This window comes from Lycium ferocissimum, chromosome 1, assembly GCF_029784015.1.
Source record: "Lycium ferocissimum isolate CSIRO_LF1 chromosome 1, AGI_CSIRO_Lferr_CH_V1, whole genome shotgun sequence".
In the NCBI taxonomy this organism is placed as follows: Eukaryota; Viridiplantae; Streptophyta; class Magnoliopsida; order Solanales; family Solanaceae; genus Lycium; species Lycium ferocissimum.
In genome coordinates, this window is record NC_081342.1 from 45,384,951 (window position 1) to 45,390,216 (window position 5,266).

The following is a 5,266-nucleotide window of genomic DNA, read 5'->3' on the forward strand; positions in this document are numbered from 1 at the left end:
AAAGATAGAAGAAAGGAAGAAGGGCTTAAAAAGGGAAACAAAAAAAAGGATAGGAAAAGAAAAAATATGTAAATAAAGACTGGGTTTCTTTTTTTTGGAGTGCCAAAGAACGAAATAAAAAAAAGAAGGGGAAAAAAGATCAAGAAAAGGGAAATGGGGAGACAAAGGAAATTTTTTTTGGGAAACGGGTTTTGATGGAAGTAATATATTCTAAAGACAGAAGTGGCATCACACGACCCAATCCGATGAGCCATGACGAGTGCCCGAGCTGGACATGTCACACCCTTAATCCGATAGGGCGTGATGGGCACCCGACCCTTACCTAGGGCCGAGCGAACCCGCTGACTCTCACAATACTCATGAACATGCTGGGCCCTCAAATCATATCACAAGTACACAATGAAATTTTTTTTTTCGAAAACAAACATGCCTTTCATCTTTGTCAAATCAAATAAAACTAGCATCGTATGAAATCTGTAAACATATGAAGTTCGTAGCATAATGCATAATAATACATCGGCTTACATACCGCTACAACACCGACATATCATACACACGACACTCGTTCGTAAAGTCTCTTCCAACATCTCGTATACCCTACAAAGCACTCGTACTCCTAAGAAAGACTTCGAGAAACGGAGCTCCCCAATCCGCTTGGAACATCTTCGCTAACATCACCTACTCATCCGGTACCGCGTGGTACGAAACGCAACGCCCCCGAAGAAAGGGGGGTCGATGGAATATGTAATCGAGTATGCAAAGCGTAGTACGTAAAACGAAGTCATAACCGAAGTAAGGTGTCCGTACGTGAGCATAATAACCCGAATACCAAAGTACTTACATCCGATATACAAATCATACATAAGGGGTTCAAAAGACAAATAGGATAATCAGAATGCCAAAATGCTCCGCTTTCTTTTTGAAAACATTTCCGTCTCATACATACGGAAAATCAAACACATCATATGAGCTGACATTAACCGAGTGCCGAGGAACGTACGGCCCGATCCATAAAAATTACGATAATGCCGAGGAACGTACGACCCGATCCATATATAATATAATAATGCCGAGGAACGTACGACCCGATCCATATATAATATAATAATGCCGAGGAACGTACGGCTCAATCCATATATAATATAATAATGCCGAGGAACGGACGGCCCGATCCATAAATAATATAATAATCATATCGTCATATTATCACATATCATATCACATATCATCATGTCATCATTTTATCATATCACATACCACATACGGTCCGTAATGGACCCGGTGACGTAACGCTGTCGCCACTCCATCCGACGCCATAACACATCATACTTCGTAAGGTTTTATATCTCCGAACATCTCCGCTACACATCATAACATATATGTACCTGCATCTGCCAAGAGGGGCTCTCGTACGGGACATATCATACTTCAGATCATCATACTTCGAAAAACACATCATACTTCAATAGCGCGCACGATAACAACCGCCCGGATCCTGAAGGATGTAAATACGTAACGCACGAAAGAATCGTAAGTAGCCATAATATACAAATCTTTATTACACACTCAACAATTAATCCGATTAACTATTATTTCAAAACCAAGATAATTAGTCAAACAGATTTTTCTTCCAACATCACTCGAACATATCAAACCGAACTTCGAAACCATAGCCACGATCAAAATCATAGTATACGAATCATTATTTCAGTACTAACAGATAAATATATAGTCATACTCTGGGGTCGGAAAGGTAGTCATATTGAATTTTTCAAAAGCCATCGTAATTATATGTAAGAAGATGCGGACCCACGGACGAGCCGGCCAACTCATCTGCCCGTTTACGAAAATCGTAGTCATCATATGTTATTGAATCATTATTACAACCTAAAATATAAGTAAATTGATCGCATTTGAAATCGGAATAATAGTCATATCATATCCTTTCAAAAATCGTCGAAGCGCATATGAAAGCCGCGGGACTCCAGGGGTGTCGACTAAAGTCGGGCCGCCCATGAAAATCATAGTCATTATACGTCATAGAATCATTTACGAGCATATCGTAGCCATCCGGTTCGCTCCGTGGAAAGTTACGGACGTTCGTAGTTACAAAACTCTTTGAAAAACAAAACTTTTTGTGCAACATTTGAAACCAATCATACAAAGACATATAAACCATAGCTTGGCCATATAAGGATGCCAACATTAAGAAACAAATAAGCATCAAGCATGCTCGATTTTACGAATAGAATTTCCCCCGAAGCTCATAACGTATCATAGCTTAACCACATCTAAGACATGCCAAAAGAAGGAAAGGTAAGCTTTACATACCTTGATTGCCTTAAGCTAATCCAAACTCAAGTCTCAGCTTCTCAAGATCTACAATAACGTATCACATACCAACATTAGCCATAAGCACTTAGGAATTCAATTTCATGCCATCACTTTTATCTACGTAAATTTGGGCAGCATTTCCCCCATAAATGCAACAACCCACAGATTTCAACTCGCCAAATTCATCAACAACAATACCAACAAACATTCTAACAACATCAACCATTAATTCAAAACGCACTTTAACATCAACAAATTTCTTTTCGCACAATGCGACGACGTTCCAATTACGTTCAAATCAACATGTATAATCAACCCAACATCATTGCCCACGCGTTCAAATACCAATCCAAAACCATTCAAACATTATTCAATAACATTTCCAACAATCCACAAAATTATTCAAAACAACCCAACCAAAACATAAGGCAACCCGAAACCTTCCAAGTCCAAGGAAATATCAACAACTCATTTCTTTTCTTCCAAATTCATAAACCATACTAACAATCCATACTTTAACAACATTAATCTCAAAAATACAAGAAACTATATTAAGATCACATTAGGTTCCAAAATAGCCCACATGATTTCAACTTCACTTTGAACCATTAAGCCTTCATTTTACAACATAGAATCTACAACACAACATCCTAAACATACCAAATGAAATTAGTTCTTCACTTCTACCTTACACCACACATACACGGCCACAACACAACAATTACAACTTCAACTCGAATCATTCAATACCTTCATTCTCATCACATAATCCATGACAACAACAACCAAAATATTAAGTAAAATCAATTCGCCATAACTTACCAAAAACAGCCCATTTTCACACATCACATACATAAATTTCATGACTTTCATTCATTTTTACACATTACAACAACACCCAAACATAAATACAATTAATTCACCATTCCTTCACACATCACACATGCACGGCTAGACATCAACATCTATTCTTTCATGAATTTCATTCCTTTTCACACACTACCACATGCACAAATCCTCCATAACATATACAAACAAGATTAAACCTTACCTTTTCCTCTTATCTTCACAACTTGGCTAGGTTGTGCTTGCAAGAATAAAGGCTTTACTTGCTCCAACAACTACTCCATGTTGATAAGGACCTCCCAATGAGTGGAAAAGCTAGAAGAAAATATTTTTTTGCTCAAGATTTTTGGACTTCATTTTTTTTTTTATCTGGCCGTTTTCTTCTCTTTTTTTTTCTCCATTTTTTCTGAAGTTTCTAGGAGAATAAAAATGATGAAGATGACTTAAGTTTTCATCTTTGTGTCCATATAAAGTTATACACGTGGCCCTATGGCCCACACCCACACATGGCCACATATGGCCATTTTCATGAAATATAAAGTTTTCAAAATTTCACTTCTAGCCCCAAATTCTCATGAAATGTCCAACTTTCCATAATTCACTTTTAACCTCAAATTTTTTCGTATTTCAAATTTACCCTTAACGCTCCATACCAATAAAAAGATGAATATGCAACTTATGCACTTTAAACAAAATCGGAAGAAATTACAACCTTGTCCTTAACTTATCATGACTAACTCGGATTATCCCAATGTACCAAAATACGGGATATAACAGGACACTCGTATACGAACCTGTTAGATATAGTCATATTGAAACTAAGGACAGTATGGAAACTTGTAAAAGCAAACTGTAGACTCATAACGCCATATATCATAATGAACCTGTCTCTTGAGGAGTCACAGCTAACCAAAACATAACATAATACGCAGTTTTAATGCTGCCACTACATACCTTAAATATGGCCTAAAACGAACCATATCGACATATTTATCAAAACCATATCAACCTACACATGTCTACACTTCCAAGAGTATAAAGTGAAATTCGACGGACAGGCCCCGCCGTACCCCCCCGGATATGCATAAGTCTTATATCAAAGGATCTCAGCACTAAAATAACTTAGGCTCCGAACAATGGAGCTCTCCAAACAGCCGAGCGTGTCTTAATGAGGATCACCAAACCGAGTGTCCGAACTGTGGCATGAAACACATCCCCCGAAGAAAGGGGGTCAGTATGAGGAATGTACAGAGTATATAAAGCATGAAATACAATAAAGAAGACTGCATCGAATAAAAATTATGGAGGCAAGTATGATAATCAAAGATACCAATGCACCTGTGCCTTACGAGATGAGAATCATGCATATCTATATCATATACCATACCCGGCCTATGATGGGACTCGATGAATGAAGTCATATACATACATACTGTACCCGGCCCTCTAGTGAAGGTATCGGTGAAATAATCATATATATATACCGTACCCGGCCCTCTAGTGAGGGACTCGGTGAACAATGCAATGCAACTGTGCACGAATACATACCCGGCCCGGGACTCGGTGAAATGAGGTAATAACGCTATGCACGATTAGAATAGCATAAGCAACCATGTGCAAAATAAACCATCATCTGAGACTCAATATAATAATCAGAATGAACCAACACTGGAGAATCAAGATAACTATCATGTCAAGTACCATTGAGAACTAGAATTTACTAGAATTATGTACGTTCATCGTTTGCTCGTTTATGTAATTCATGCCAAAAAGAAGGAAAGGATAGCTTTACATACCTTTGACACTTAATCCGTGACTCGTTATGTATACGCTGCCCGAAGTACCTCAACCTATATTAAGGCGTTAAGACCTATGGTTAAGCTACGGAAAGGCTTAAAACGTATTTCAAAGTTAGTAGCTCATTTCTGGAAAATTGGGCGGCATTTCTCCTATATTGTTCACTTCCCTCACATTCAAGCCAACTATAAAAACAACCAGAATAACATCAACAACAACACGTCCAAGTTACCACATCAAGAACTAGCCCAAAACAAGGTCTAAGAACACCTCCAGTCCCCCCCCACCG

At 38.2% G+C, this 5,266-nt stretch overlaps 1 long non-coding RNA gene across 1 annotated transcript in view; it reads right to left on the minus strand.

The window, feature by feature from the left end:
- The window catches only part of LOC132029972 (uncharacterized), a 96,672-nt gene that overhangs the window by 73,468 nt on the left and 17,938 nt on the right, over positions 1–5,266 (minus strand). The gene's annotated exons all lie outside the window — the stretch shown is intronic.